General features: G+C 37.4%; 1 long non-coding RNA gene across 2 annotated transcripts in view; it reads left to right on the forward strand.

Annotated features, from left to right (window-relative positions):
* LOC113603871 (uncharacterized) overlaps positions 1–16372 on the forward strand; it is a 309663-nt gene that overhangs the window by 122201 nt on the left and 171090 nt on the right. The gene's annotated exons all lie outside the window — the stretch shown is intronic.

Consider the following 16372-nt stretch of genomic DNA (forward strand, 5'->3'; position numbering starts at 1 on the left):
TATCTGTGACCATTTCACATGGGATTTAAAATAAAACAATGGAGTATTCAGTTAGCCCCAGTGACCTCTTGTAGACTCCAGGGTGGTCATTTAATGTCTGCTGTTTGAACGCCCTGTAACTTCAGACACGTAAGAAGTATCTTCTTGATTCTGCATTGACTTGGCATAAAGGCATTTGGTTGGAGCTGGGCTCAGTTAAAGCAGTCCTTCTCCAACTTGTGTCAAGTTGATGTACTGATCCAAATGAAGTATTTCTCCCTCATTCTCACTAATCTTGTGCTGAGTTTTATACACGGAGACTGTTGGTCAATTCACAGATCTTGGGGCATGTCTTTTAGTATCTGTCTGCATCCACTATTCCTTTTAGGCTGGACACACTATGGCCTCTGAAGAATCAAGCATTGGCTTTCAGGAAAACCAGGATCCCTCCCCTGAATACCTGTGGCTTGAGCATGCCATCTGCATCATATACTGAAATCCTTTGCACACATAATAATTATACTTTTCCAAATGAGTCTCTGGCTTCACAGTCATAGGCAGTTTTAATCAAAATAGCAGTGATTCTGAGCTAAAACTTTAATGTTTGCATTCCCTTGGAAGAGAGTTGCCAAATTTAGCAAAAGGCAAACAAACAAGCAGCAATGATAAAGCTGAGTGCCCGGTTAAATGTGAACATCAAGTAAATCTTGATTTTTTTTTTTTAAGAATAGGTATGTGCAATACAATAGTAAGGACATACTTTTAAAAAAAAATTTTTTTTAACGTTTATTTATTTTTGAGACAGAGAGAGACAGAGCATGAACAGGGGAAGGGCAGAGAGAGAGGGAGACACAGAATCTGAAACGGGCTCCAGGCTCTGAGCTGTCCGCACAGAGACTGACGCGGGGCTCGAACTCACGGATCGTGAGATCATGCATGACCTGGGTGGAAGTCGGACACTTAACCGACTGAGCCACCCAGGCGCCCCAGTAAGGACATACTTATATTAAAAAAAATACTGTTTATCTGAAATTCATATGTAACCAAGCATCCTGTATTTTGTTTGGTAACTCTGTCTTGGAACCATGATAGATTATAGTTAGGAAAGATAGTCTCTGTTTCACAGTTGAAGTAATTGAGGCCTAGAGGGGGAAAATAGCTTTCCTTCAATATCCCAGAGATTTGCTGCATTTGGTCATTTCACTGGATGGCACGTTTGAGGGACAGCTGAGAGGAGGCAAGATTGTCTTGGGCATTTTTACGTGCTCGTATTCCTTTTGATTTTTCCATTCTTGCTCTGCCATACCTGCCTGCAAAATACATACTCAGATAACTGCCAGTTGAGAAAGCTCTATTATATTATTTTGCCATTGTGGGTAAATTACTGATTTACTGGCTTTTTTACTTTTCCCTCATGGAGTGAATCTGTGTTGGTGGAATTTTAGGCATCAATTTGCAATAAATGGGAGAGAAAATTTGAGGTTGAGGTGTAGGTTCTCAAAATATTATTAGATTGGGTCAGATTTCAGTATCCTAAATATTAATGCTATAGACCTGCAACTGATGGCTGTGTGAAAAAAAACAGAACAACAATTTGGCCAGCTTAATAATATGTAGATAAATGACAAGTTTATACCTCTGCCCCAGTAACTCTGGGATGGGGGATTCAAAATATATACTTCACCTCCAATATTGCATTATAAATTTTTTTGAATGTAGCAAATTTGAAGGAATTATACAGTGAATTGCCATATACCTATTACTTAGAGTCTACAATGAACATTTTGCTCTATTTGCTTTATTGTGCGTCTCTCATCTTTTCATCACTTTATTCATCTGTCATCTCATCTTTGATGCATTTCAAAGTAAGTTAACAATGTTCGTATTCCTCATGCCTACACATTTCATTCAGCAGGTATATCATGAACCAAGACTCATTTATTTATTATTTTTAAGGTAGAAATTACATATAGTGAAAGACACAAATCCTAAGTGTACCATTTGGTACATTTTAACAAATATATACACCTGTGCAACCTATAGGTCACACAGATTATGTCTGTGTAAGATACAGAACACTACCATCACTCTAGAAAGTCTCCTCATGACCCATTCCAGAATAAGCATTTGCTGTTCTGATTTTTTTTTCATGATAGATTAGTTTTGCCTGTTTAGAACTTCATAGAAAGAGAATCACACAATATGTGATTCTTGTGTAAGGCTTCTTTCACTCAGCATGTTTTTGAGATTTATGCATGTTATTGGGTGTATCAGTAGTTTGTTTGTTTGTTTGTTTTACTAATGAGTAGTATCTCATTCTATGGATATATCACAAAATGGTTAGCCATCCCTCTGTTGAGGAACACCTGGGGTGTTTCCAATTCCTGGCTATCATAAATGAATGTATTATAGGAGCGCCTGGGTGGCTCACTCAATTAAGTGTCCGACCTCAGCTAGAACCTCACAGTTCATGAGTTTGAGCCCTGCATTGGGCTTGGTGCTGACAGCTCAGTGGAGCCTGCTTCAGATTCTGTGTCTACCTCTCTCTCTGCCCATCTTCCCCCCGCCCCGGCTTGTGCTCTGTCCCTCTCTCTCAAAAATAAATAAACACTAAAAAAATAAAATAAATTTGTTATAAATCTTTTAGTATATGTCCTGTGGACATGTTTCCTTCCCTTCCCTCAATCACTTCCTCCCATCTTCTGCCTCTGGAATAAATACTCAGGAGAGGAATCAACCAGGTTTGGGGAGCATTTTACTAGCTTATGTTATTTTAAAAATATTGGTTATTATATTGATTACCTACTAGCTTTGTTCTACTTTGCAAAGCTTGACTGACTTTAGCTTTTCTCTTAGCTTCTTCTCTAGATTTCTTTGCTCTTAGATCTCAAAGGATCTATATCTTCTCAAATGGTTGAGACCAGTCAAAGACACTCTGGATCCCTGAAACTTGCTTAGAATAAGTCTTCATTCTATTCTGGATGTGGGACACCTCTGGTAGGGTCTTTCTCAGAATCACATTATATCAGGAGAATGAATGTGTCATTGACTTACTTTCTTATTCACTTGATCGTGTATTGAGTGGATGCTATATGCTATGCTCTGAGAATATAAAGATGATAAAACTTGGCCCTTGATTCAAAATAGCACATAGACTTTTAGAGAGATGGACAAGATAAATCGCCATTTCAGTACAATGTGGTAAATATTTTGGTAGGGATAAGTACAGGGTGCTGTGGGAGTACCTTGAAAATGCACTTGACCCAGAGTAGGGTGTATCAAGAAAGAGTTTCTAGAGGATATGAAGACTGAGTTATGTTATGACGGACCCAGGAACAGTTAAATAGCAGGTAATAAAGGGAGTGTGTTTTAGGCAGAGGGCTATGATAAAGTGTTGGGGGCAGGAGAAAGTGAGTAGCTTTGAAAGTTCAATGTCAATAGGTGAGGCTAAAGAGAAGGGGGGAGGGAGATCATAATGGGCTTTTAGATTTAGTTAAGGGTTACTTAATATTCTGAAAAGTTTACTGTGTATCTATCTGTATCCATGTAAGGAGTAGGTCATAGACCACCAGTTATTTCTGTACCTATTTTGATAAACTGAAAAGAGTCTCAGTTCAGTGGCTTCAGCATGTGCTCACTCTTCAAAATAAGGTTCATAATGAGTGTAAGATATCTAACTGGTGAAACTGCATTTTTTTTTCTTAAAAAAAAAAAAGGCTCAGTATCAGGCCGTACATGAAGGGAAATTTCAGAATCTTTGCTAGAACTGGATAACTGCTGACCCCAGCATCCTTAAATTAACCTCTCAGGAAATGCAAGATTTATAAGTTGTGGGCTTCTTTTTTTTTTCTTTTGAAAAAAGGTCTTAATAATTCAAAGAACTTTTTAATGATTTTAAAAGTGCATGTTAAGTACTTGATGGATTGGATCAATTCAGTCTTTGTAGTGCTGTGTGTTGACATCCTCCTCTCTACATATGGAAATTCGACAGATGTACAGAAATGCTACACAGGATGGGATGTTTCTTTATGACATTTCCTTGTGCATTTCATTGGAGAAAAGAAATGTGTATATGCACTTTATAGTTAGTCATTAACTATAAAAACAAGCTTATTCACAAACCTGCTTTGATCTGAATTTCCTGTGATTTATCTTTGGTGTCTTAGCATGCACTGAACTCCTGATTGTTATTAACTCCCCAAATATTTACATCACTCCAGATAATCAATGCTTATCACAGTCAATACAGATGTTACAAGATCCTAGAAGAAAGATAGTGTCAGCATAACATTTTAATTATTATAGCATGTGTTTTCAACTGTATCTTTTGTTTAGAGCATCAGCTAGCACAGCTACTGTATATATCTAATACATAGAAAATATTAAAATGGTAGAACATATAAATTATAGCTTTTCCCACCAAAGATTTGAAGCCATAGTGTGCGAATGCTTGAAGGTATTAACGCTTGTTTAATTAATTTAAATCATGCTGCTAGGACCGTATTTTCACTTTCTGTTCCCCTGAGCTTGTACTCTCAGCGTGGTTACTCAACTGTTATGTGAGACAAATTTGCTTGTGGATGTTTTAATGATGGAAAATATCTGATTTGAACTAGCACGTCACTTCTGTTAATGAAATCACAAGATGGACTATTGTGAGGAAAAAAATAACTTGACTTTATCTGTTTGGCAAAATTCTGCTTGGTTTGTAAGTTTCCTTTTTAAGCATCATGCTTCATTTTTTACTACGCTGAGAGCAAAATGCTGCAAAGTTGTCTGAGACCTACGATATCTACTTCTGTGACGCCCCCCCAAGTATTTCACAGCCGCTCTGGCAGAGGTGGTTGCCGGTGCAATATTGTCTAGCTTTTCCTAGCTGGAGGCACCTCACCACCTCTCTTGCACTCTCTTGGTGCAGTTCTGCCAAGATATGTCCACATTCACTCTTACTGGAAGAGCTACAGTGTTATTTCAAGCAGCTGTGCCAAAGGTAATGGCACAAAAGTTACGCTGTGGTGGTGGGTGTGCAGGAGCAGGATGGGCCTCATCCAGCTCCTTCGGTGAAAGCTCCGTGTAGGTGGGGTGGAGAACTTGCTGAGGGTTGAAAGTGGAAGGCCCAGCTTCAACTTTCACTTGCGTTTTCTGATGAATATTTGCTCTGATAAAGTAAAATGCCTGTGCCCTTTCCCAGCTGTGGGGCTGGGCAAACTGCAAGTTACACCTTCAATAAATAAGAAATACCACAGGGACTTCTTTCTTTCTTTCTTTCTTTCTTTCTTTCTTTCTTCCTTTCTTCCTTTCTTCCTTTCTTCCTTTCTTTCTTTCTTTTCTTTCTTTTCTTTCTTTCTCTTTCTTTTATGAAACACCAGAAGAAAGGTATAGTAATAACAAAGCTCTAGTTTTAATAGGAGGCTTGTGATGATAGCTAACATAGCTAGGAACTCCCCCCTCCTCCACGTCATATCCACTAAAATAAGGGCTTAAGGAAAGATATCATAGCCAGGTTCGGAAACCTGCTTCTGCTCAGGTACTGCTTCTAGTCAGGATTCAGAAAAGAGGCCATTTCTAGAAAGGAACGACTTCTGTCACAGAGAAGACTGTTCTGAAGTATGAAGTATGAAGTATGTTCTGCTTTCTAGGCCTCCCGTCTTCTCCAAGGGCCTAAATTGGCCACACTCTTTCAAGCAAATGTGTTTGTAGATGGTTTTCTTTTTTTAGTTTGAGATACTAAATATGTCGGATTTCCTCATAAGGAGACAAAAATAGTGATATTGAGAGCCCTTGGGGACTAGTGCAAGAAGATCTTGAGTCAGTAAAGTATCACAATAGGCCTCCTTTGTAAAGACAATGTAGAGAACTTAAATTAGCACTAGCTTCTTTCTCATGGAAAAGTCCTATTACAGTAATGCAAGAAAGCCTGTGAGATGCAGAGAGGCCTTGAAGGCAGGGAGTAGCATCTTATATTCTTAAAGGAGCTTGAGAATTTTATCAAACTCCTGTCTTTGACTTAAAGTACAACTAAAGGGAAACCATTCTGGAAAAAAATGAGTATAGCATTTACCTAAATTTGAAATAGTTTAAATAAACTATTTTGGACAGTTAAGTGTCCAACTTCGGCTTAGGTCATGATCTAGGGTTTGTGAGTTTGAGCCCTGCGTTGAGCTCTGTGCTGACATCTTGAACCCTGGATCCTGTTTTGGATTCTGTGTCTCCCTCTCTCTCTGTGCCTCCCCTGGTAGCACTCTGTCACTTTCTCTCTCAAAAGTAAACATTAAAAAAAAAATTAAATAAAATAAATGAGGTGCCTGGGTGGCTCAGTTGGTTAAGCATCCAACTCTTGATCTCGGGGTCCTGAATTCAAGTTCCATGTTGGGCTGTGTCCAGAGTGTAGAGCCTACTTAAAAAAAAAAAAAAGGCAAACAAAATAAAAACCTCCAGAGAGACAAAACACTCCCACATCCTCTCCATTCTATTCCATAAAATACTATCATCACCAGGTTCCTTTGAATATTTTATCCAAACTAGAATATTGCACATTAACTTAGCTTATGAGAGTTTTGCCTTTGGTCACCATTTTTTGACTTCCGCAGCTCAAATTTATGAACAAGTAAAGAGATCATCATGATAAAGTAGGGGAAGTGAAATAATAGAGGTGGTACACGAGATATTACTGAGATAGAGGTTGGGCACTGAATCTAGCTGGGAGCAGGAGAAGTTGGTCAAGAAAAGCTTCCTAGATGTGGGTAGGTTTTGCTGGAGGACAAAGAGATTAAAGAGGGGGAGGAGGTAAATCTTCCTTTGTGGGCAGGAGCATCTTACAGGGTAAGAGCTTTTCCAATGACATCAATGTATAGTACTTCTTTTTTAAAAAATAGTACTTTTTCTAGATATAAAACTAAAATGCATTTAACATTTTAAAGATTCTGAACATATTAGAATGAAATAAACAAGTTGTAATTATTTGGTGGGATTGAATTTCAGATATGTTAAGTAACAAAGATCTTTCTGGACCAATCTTCATTTTGCAGAATTACAGTACCACATACTCATGTAAATTCTTGTTCATTGCCTCTGTTTGTATGGAAGTGTGATTCATCCATGACCAAAGCCATCATCAATGTATGAATCAGTTTTTTAAGTGAATCAAGTAATTTACAAATGCCTTGTTTTTTTTTGTTTGTTTTTTTAAAAATATCTATTTAGGCCCAAGTTATCAAGATTTACTCAATTTTTATTATTTTAGATTATGTGAACTTGGAATTAATACTGCATTAGGACTTGGGGTAATTTTTTAAATGAATAATACTTTTAATAAATTAATTGAAAATAGTTTTGTACTAATAATTACTATTGCATTATTAAAGTTAGATCTTCCAGGGCATTGGTTCCAAAGATACCATGTTCTTTCAAATAATGAATTTGCATTTCTTTGAAATATTTCATAATGTAAACTTTTCTCCAAGTCACACTTACTTTTCAGTTGATTGATACTTTATTTCTCTAGTGAAATATTTAAACTGATTTTTCCTGTCTTACATATGGAATAGATACTGTCTATATACTACAAACCTCAGAGTTTAGAGAGGTCAAACATGGGGATGGAGGCACACAATCCATAGGTCCTATATGATGCAACTCCAGGGGGCGCCATACACATAAATACAATCTGAAAGGCAACCAATATTCAGAATTGTAAATGGCTGCCCTGGGGACTGGGATATGGAGCATGGGGAAGGATGTTTTCTAAAAAACAAACTCAGTCACTGAACCAACTGGTTATTTAATTAGTTGATAAACCCTAGATGAAAGCAACCCTAGATGAAACCCTACATGAAGAAACCCTAGATGAAAGGGATTTTTCAAAGTGTTTTTGGACCAAAAATTTCCATAGTCTAATAAGTTTGAGAAACTCTGGGATAAACAAGTTTTTCTCTGCAGGATCTCCCATAGTTTTAAAAATGCTCGTGTGCTTTGTGAATCTACAAGTGAAGACTAAAATAGGCATTACTTCCCAAGCTTATTTGACCATGGAAATGTTTATTGGCAGATTTGGTACTAATGTTTCAAGGTCTTATCCATCTGGTGTTTAGTCATCACAGACAATCAGAATGACACTCCATTTTCATGGATCTGAAAAAATAGGCAAGGGATATAGAATGAGAGACAATGCTGAGTGAGAAACAAGAGAAGAATGCTCAAGTTCTCTAAACTGTAAAATGAAAATGGGCATTTGACTGTTTTGTTCTCAAATCATTTAAATCCTGCTTTCCTTAATGATGCTATACTATATATAAAGATATATACATATGATGCGATATATATTGTAGTGATATATTCATACCTATTTAAAGGATAAAATAAATCTTAATAAATGAAAAATCCAGTGTGCTGTTATCTAATAGTAGAAGCTTTACATCAAGATACACCTGGGAATATATTGTGAATTGTAAATAATTTGGGCTAATATAATACTTTTGTTTGTAGTACTCAGATCAAAAACCCTTTTTTTCCCCTCTTCCCCTGTCTGGTGACAGTAAGTATCTACAGTTGTTTAGAATACTGAATGACTTGCAAATGACTTAGGAAACATGGGACTTCAATTCTCAAGCTTTGGTTTGTTAAATGAAAAGAAATGTCCAAGCAGCCAGTCATTTTTGTCATGTAGACAATCTTGAATCAGAACATAGTAGCTCTACATGTTGAAAACAATCCCACGCTGCTCAGTCAACCACAGCAGCTTTGACTTAAGACTTTCTATTTCACATAAGATGATAACCTTTTTTCTGTGTGGCTTAGAGTGAAGTTTTGTTTTGAACAATTGATAGATACTTCAGTTCCCAAATTCCATGATTTGCTCACTAGTGTAAAAAATCATTATTTTATGATTGCATACTTTCATGATTTTTGTTCACTCAGTCTTTATAGTTAGTTAAGGATAAAACCATTTATCACCTAAATTCCACATATATTTAACAATTTTCTGTATTGTTTTCCTTTGACATTGTGAAATGAAACCCACATTTTTTAGAATCACATACCAAACTATTATAAAAATGAAGTGTTAGAAATCAATTCAAATGTTAAATACAAAGGACATCCTTGGCTCATTAAGTAAAAATATCTCATTTAATGAGCAGGAAAGCACTGGAGCACACTGAACCCTGACACAAAGCAAATTATTTAAGTGATAAATTATATTTTATGGGGAGTGTAAAAGTTAATAATACTCAGGGGCACGGTAATAAATGCAGAGGTGTAACTGACTTCATCGACTGCTTTACTTACAAACATGCCATATGTACTTAGTTACTTGAGATGATCATAAAAAGAAAGAATAGCAACTACACAAAGATTCATAAAGCGACCTTAGTATGATTATTTTTCAGTTGCATTCCTTATGTTGTGTGATTTTAAGAGATTCTTTCTCTCTGTCTCTCTCTGTTTCTCTCTTTTTTTTTTCCCTGTCATTTGCAACATTCTGCTTCCTTCATTTTTGTTTTCACTTTTGGTCAAGTATTTGACCTTGTAGCAGTTAAAGCTGCAGCCTGCTCCTTATCTCTTGGCAGGCCTCATAAAATCAGCCATGCATTCATTCTCTCTGGTGGCCCACAAATGACCTCAGACCACACTTCATGAAGACCAACATGTCGTATGAAGAAATGGGTGGGTTAGCTTTTGTATTGGCACCATCCTGGCTCTTTCCTAAGCAAACATTTCTCAGTAGAGTTGAACAGACCCATCAACAAATGTGGTCAATAATCCCCATCCGTGCTTTGCTCAGATGCACAGAGATCTGTTTGCCAAAGCCATCTCCACACAATAAGAGAGCAGGGAAGCCTGGCTGCACTTGTCTGGGTAAAATTAGGAGTATAGATTGAGGATGAGGTGCAAAGAAAGGAGGTGCTTCCTTTTCTTTTTTTTAATTTAAATGATACCTATTTTTTCTTCTGTTTTGAAATGAAATTGTTCCACTTTTTTTCTTGACGCCTGCCTGGTTTTGGATCATGAGCAAATTCTAATGCCATATAATTTTGCCTTTGTAGAGGTAGATTCTAGTTGAAAATGTAGCTTACTGATGCTACATGAATGATTTTTACTGCCTGGATTTGGAAAATAATATGTTAGAATCTTTATTCAAAGCTGATTTTAGTCTATGGGACCACTTTGAGGTCAATTGCAGATTGGGAGGTAGAAAATTCCCCTAATGCCAGAGCAAATATGACTTACAGTGGTGTTTCGCACCTCTGAGCCCTTGTGTATTCTATTTTTAATGCCTGGTTGCTTTTCTCTTTTGTCCGCTCAGCAAGGTCCAATAGACGTTTTAAACCCAGCTCAGAAATGCATTCCTCTGACCACTCTCTTCCTCTTTCTCTTCAGGTTCAGTTAATTACTCTTTCCATGCTCCTTTTTAAAAACATATTTATATTACTGTATTTTCTTCTCATATAGTACTTTATCGATTCACATTTTCCATTAGGCTTTAAATTCATGAGTATAGAAACCCTGCTTTGGTTACCATTGTATACCTAACACCTAGACAGATAATGGCCCATAATGATGGAAGCAAGCATAAAGGAAGGACAGAAGGAAGGAAAGAAAACCTTTTTTTTAAATAACTTCTTTCTAAAGTTTATTTATTTATTTTGAGAGAGAAAGTACAAGTGGGGAAGGCCAGAGAGAGAGGGAGGCAGGGAGGGAGGGAGGGAAGGAGAGAGAGAGAGAGAGAGAGAGAGAGAGAGAGAGAGAGAGAGAGAGAATGAATCCCAAGCAGGTTCCCTTCTGTCAATGCAGAGGCCTATGTGGGGCTTAATCTCCTAAACTGTGAGATCATGACCTGAGCTGAAGTTGGAGGCTTAACCAACTGAGCCACCCAGGTGCCCCAAGAAAACCTTTCTTACTATATATGGCACCCTTGTTTAAAACTATTTTTTTTTAGAAAAAGTCTTCCCTTCTTCTGGGCTGGTAGAGCTTTGGGCCAGGGTATAAGGCTTGGCTAGTGGAGAACTGGGTGGACTTTGGTTCTTACTCTTTGCCTCCTCAACCTGAGGAAAAAAAGGAATAAAGAGACAGAAAAGGAGAGATACAGGTAAGAATGAGAGATAGGGAGATATGTCTGTCTTTGGTCCTAAACTGTGGACTCCCTGGCATAAAGACTGTATTTTCAAGTTTGAGATCTGGAGCCTTGCACATAGTAACACTTCATACATATTTACTGCATTGAGTTGGATTATTGATATTTGAGGTTGTGTCAGGTTCCTTTATATGCAGCATGGAATGGAAAGAGGAGGGATTGCTAAGAAAGAGGATAGTTGGAAAATGGAGAAAGGTTAGTATGGCAGTTGGAAGAGAGTTACTAACTGGAACTGGATTTATTATTTAAGCATTTTCAAAGTATCTTTCTTGGTCTGGATTATAATCATCTTTAAAAGCAAATATATATAGAATTCATTTGGAATCATTTGATCCTTTGAAAGTAATGATTAATCTACCATCTGGGTGCCAATTCTGTTCCTGCTCCTTAATGGGGGCGATTTTGGGCAATTTAACTGCCTCAAGATTTGATTTGTTCAATTTTAAAGTCAGTATGTACTGAGTATCTACTTCACAGGATGTTATGTGCTCGAGATGAGATAATGTTTGTAGTCTGCTTAGCACAGAGCTTGATATTGTTAATATTATTATTACCACAACTTAATGACAAAATATTTTGTAAACCTTTTTTCATATGTCTACTTTTGTTTTTGCCTACACCATTTATTTTTCTTTGGAAAATGACCTCTCTTTTACTCTTAGTTGATGGGGTTTCTGTGGAGGTGATGATATCTCTTGGCTACAGTGGTAGACACTTTCCAAAGCCAGTTCAATAGGAGCTAGTGAGTATCAGTGTGGAACTGGTGTACGAAGTGCTCTCTTTAGCTGGAGTTGCTGGTGACCATTTTCTCACTTTACATGGAGGACCTGCCTGAGATATTTGCCATGGCAAAAGATGGCAGATCCAAGTGTTTGCAGACCGAGAATGAGAAAGAAGGAAGGAGGGAAGGAGGGAAGGAAGGAAGGAAGGAAGGAAGGAAGGAAGGAAGGAAAGAAAGAAAAAAAGAAAGAAAGAAAAAGAGAAGGAAAGAAAAGGAAAGGAAGAAAGAAAAGAAAAGGAAAAGAAAAAGAAAAGAAGAGAGAAAAGAGAAAAGAAAAAAGAGATTGATTGATTCTAGGTGATATTGCTTGAGCATCTGGATACAGACCTGACTCTAGCTAGAACTGAAAGCTAGAACTATATCTGGACTTTATAATATGTGAACTTTGATTAAGTAAGTTGGAGTTAGGTTTTTTGTTTTTTGTTTTTGTTTTTGTTTTTGTTTTTTTTGATTTGCAGATGAAACAGCCCAGCTAATTGAGATTTGATTATGGTCATTCACAATGGGGTATTAGTGGCAATGGACCCCTCCCCTCTTCATGCTTATGATTGTGAGCTTCTTTTGCTTCTTCCTATTTGATGTCAATGTACCTATTTTTAGCAGGTATCCCCCTTCTAGTTAAATTAGAATACTTAATGAAAATGAAATTTAGCTATTATCAGTGATAATTTATCTAGAATAAGGCACTAGCAATTAGAAGGTTTTTATTGAAATTAAAAAAATTTTTTTAAATCATACTTTTGTGCTTACCAGACTTCGCCAGGAAACTTCTCCAGGGAAGAGCCTGTGTCTCATTAATTTTGGTACACTTCGCCCCAGAAACAGTGTCTGTGGTTCATAGGTGGTCACTGAACATTTGTTGATTTTAATACACTTGACTACCTCAGATGTGGAAAATAGGCCTCCCTTCCCTTACCTCCCCAGCCTCCCTTCCCCCACCTTTCCTCCTTCCTTCCTTCCTTCTTCCTCCTTCCCTCCCTCCCTTCCTTCCTCCTTCATTTTTCTTCCTTCCTTCCTTCCTTCCTTCCTTCCTTTATAAGAAAAATTTTAAAAAATACTAAAAAGTACAAAGAATTATAGAACAAGCACCCTTGTTTCCGCCTCACATTAACAACAACTAATGTTTTGCCGTGTTTTCTTCCCATCTTGAATCTTCCTTTTGACCTTTTCCAGTTTTTTCTCCTACCACCTCTTTGGGTAACAATGGTCATTTGTGTGTGGTGTGTTACCTATTTGTTTTGTATAACATTACACACCTGTGTGCCTCCATTAATGACATATAGTATATCACTGTTTTATTCATGCTTAATAAGTTACATTAATGGCATATTGCTGTACATATTGTCCAGTAAATTCTTTTCAGTCAACATTACGCTTTTGTGATATGTCCATTTTGATTGCTTTTAACTGTAGTCTACTATTTCATTGAGTTACTTTATTACATTACATTATCTTTTGAGGGACATGTAATGTCTTTTTACGGTAAGAGTATTTTATAAAACCTGCTTTTACAAGCAAAATCTTGTGTTTGGAATTTATAATAATTCCAATTTAAATTTTTGAACTGAGTCATTGGAAAACAAGTAGAAAAATGAAAATAAACAGAACCTCCATATAATCAATTTCACTAGATGCAGGTTTTCTTACTCTGCTTTCATATATTAAGTATCTGCACTGATACAGATATATCTTTATATTTTATTTTTCAGAAATATTTATCTCTAGCTCAGTATAAAAGAATGCCATGGTTATTTGCTCTGGCCCCACTGGCCCCTTTGTTGTTCTTTGAGCACTCCAGGCACACTCCTACCCCAGAACCTTTGTACCTGCTATTTCCTCTGCCAGCAACACTTCCCCAGACCTCACATGGCTTTGTCCTCATCTCCTTAAGGTCTGTGCTCAAATGCCACCATCCCAGTGAGGCTGCCCTGACTGCTGCCCTGACTGTCCTGTTTAAAATCACACTCTTCACCCTCTTGTTAGCACTCTCAATCCCTATTTTTTGCTGATTTTTTTCTCTCCAACATTTAATAACTTTCTATCTGTTGTAGTATATATATACTATATATTCTAATTTTTGTTTATCTTAAGCAGGCAAAGCTCCATGAAAGTAGGGATTTCATCTGTTTTCTTTTTCCATTGCAGTATCCCCAATGTTGAGAATGATGAATAATAGCATATAATTATGCTCAATAGTATGTTGAATGAGTAAATGGAAAGTAGTAAAGATGAAAATTATAAGACAGTATGATGTGGAAGAAAGAAAAGCATAAGCTTCCCTCTTAGGAGTAACATTTTGTTGTATCGACTTACAACATTTTCAGATGTTTTTTTATTTAGTTGAGATCATATAGCATATAGAATTTTTGAAAAAAGTGTGATCCTGTCTTTCTAGCTGTTACAATATAAGCAATTCCAGTTTTCAAACAGCCATCATATTTCCCCATACATATGTACCATATGCTATATTACCAATTTCCTATTGGTTGAGATTTAGGTCATTTAAAATTTTGGATTTTGTAAATGATATCCTGATGAGTAGTATTGTGCCTATATCTTCATCTGTATTTTGTAGTTTTCAAAATGTATTCACAGAAGTAGAATTACTGCATTTGAGTGAAAGATGCATATTGCCAGGTATTTCCCCCAAAGAGAGACAGTATCAAATTACACTCCTGTCCATGCTGTCTGAAAATATTTATTTCACCTCATTCTCATTATCCCTGAGTATTTTCAAATAAAACTCATTTGCTATTTTGTTAGGGAAAAAAGTAGTTATTTGTTTTAATTTGCATTTCTTTGGCATACAAGAAGAAGAGCAGAGAACCCTGTCTGTCCCTGCCCTTGTAAATGGTGGGAGGAAGAATGGCAATGCAGATAGGAGTGTTTGGGGTTGAGACACATCTATCCTAAATGTTCTCTCAGTTTAAGTCAGGAGAAAGGAGATAGAGGTCTAGAGGAACTCCCACAGAAAATTTTGCTGAATCTTAAGTGTGGGACTTGAAGAAGGGACTGCTTTGTAGAACGCCTTGGCACCAAAGTGATTATGTGGGTGACCATTCAGGGGAAAGTGGAGATGATGCAGAGGGAAAGCTTATTATAACCCATATATAGACCACGTAGAGCCCTGTGGTTAAGGGATTAGGGTGGGCTGCCTCGGCATCAGACCAAATTAGCGTCACAGACTTCAGGGCCCCAGTAGCAGCGAAAAGAGTGGAGGTGAAGCCTTCTTGTCAGGGAGAGCAGCCTGTCTTGAGTAAGAGATTACAGTGTGAATGTAGAAGTGACAAATTCAGGAAATGTATAGAAATAACATTTGCTGGTGGGGGCACAGGAAAGGTGTTGGGAAGACGTGAAGGATAGTTTCCAGATGTCTGGCACAAGTAACTGGGTGAATTGTAATGCCATTTGCTAAGATATGGAATACTGGATGAAGAAGAAGAAGAAAAATAACTTTTGGAGGGTTGGAATCAGGCTTTGATTTGTGGGCATATCAAGACTGGAACACCTTTGAAATATCCAAGTGGAGTTGTTTGAATAGACAATAGGAGACATGGGTCTGGGCATCAGAAGAGAAACCTGGGTTGAAAATAGACATTTAGAAGCCATTGCAGTTCCTCTAGTAGATGAAGCCTGGGGTAGATTAGGAGGCCTACAAGAGAATGTGGAATGAGAAGAAAAGAGGCCTTTGAGCTGGATGAGCTCCAACAATTAATGGAGGAGGAGAAGACAAAGGAGTGTGGAGAAAATAGGCCAAAGAGTTAGGAGGAAAGCTATGAGGATGTAATGTCAAGAGATCTAAAAGAAGTCTGTTTAAAGGAGAAGGGAAAGGTCAGCCATCAGCTACTGTAGAGAATGCAACTTCCTCCATTTGGTGCAAAGCGGTTGAAAATCATGAGTCTGTTGTGCTTAACAACAGAGAGGCCATTAGCCATCTACAGATGATCCCTGACTTATGATGGTCTGGCAAATTTTCAACTTTATAATAGTGCAAAAGTGGTATACATTCAATAGAAACCGTACTTTGAAAATTTGCTCTATTCTTGGGCTAGCGATACGTGGTAAGATGCTCACTTGTGATGCTGGGCAGCAAGTCCCATCCCCCAGTTAGCCACACAGTTGTTAGGGTAAACAGTAGACACACAACCATTCTGTACCCATAGAATCCTCTGTGTTTCACTTTCAGTATAATACTCAATAAATTACATGACCTATGCAACACTTTGTTATCAGCCAGGCTTTGTGTTAGCTGATTGTGCCAACTGTCAGCTGATGTAAATGTTCTGATCACATTTAAAGTAAGCTAAGCTAAGCTATGATGTTTGGTAGGTTTGGTGTACTAAATGCATTTTCAATTTAGATATTTTTAGCTTTTGATGGGTTTATGGGGACATAGCCCGTAGGTCAAGGAACACCTCATCCTGTCCAGATTCTTTCTACCAGGCTGTTGCATCTATGCTCCTGATACTGTGAGATGTTTT

The sequence above is a fragment of the Acinonyx jubatus genome, chromosome E4 (assembly GCF_027475565.1).
Source record: "Acinonyx jubatus isolate Ajub_Pintada_27869175 chromosome E4, VMU_Ajub_asm_v1.0, whole genome shotgun sequence".
In the NCBI taxonomy this organism is placed as follows: domain Eukaryota; kingdom Metazoa; phylum Chordata; class Mammalia; order Carnivora; family Felidae; genus Acinonyx; species Acinonyx jubatus.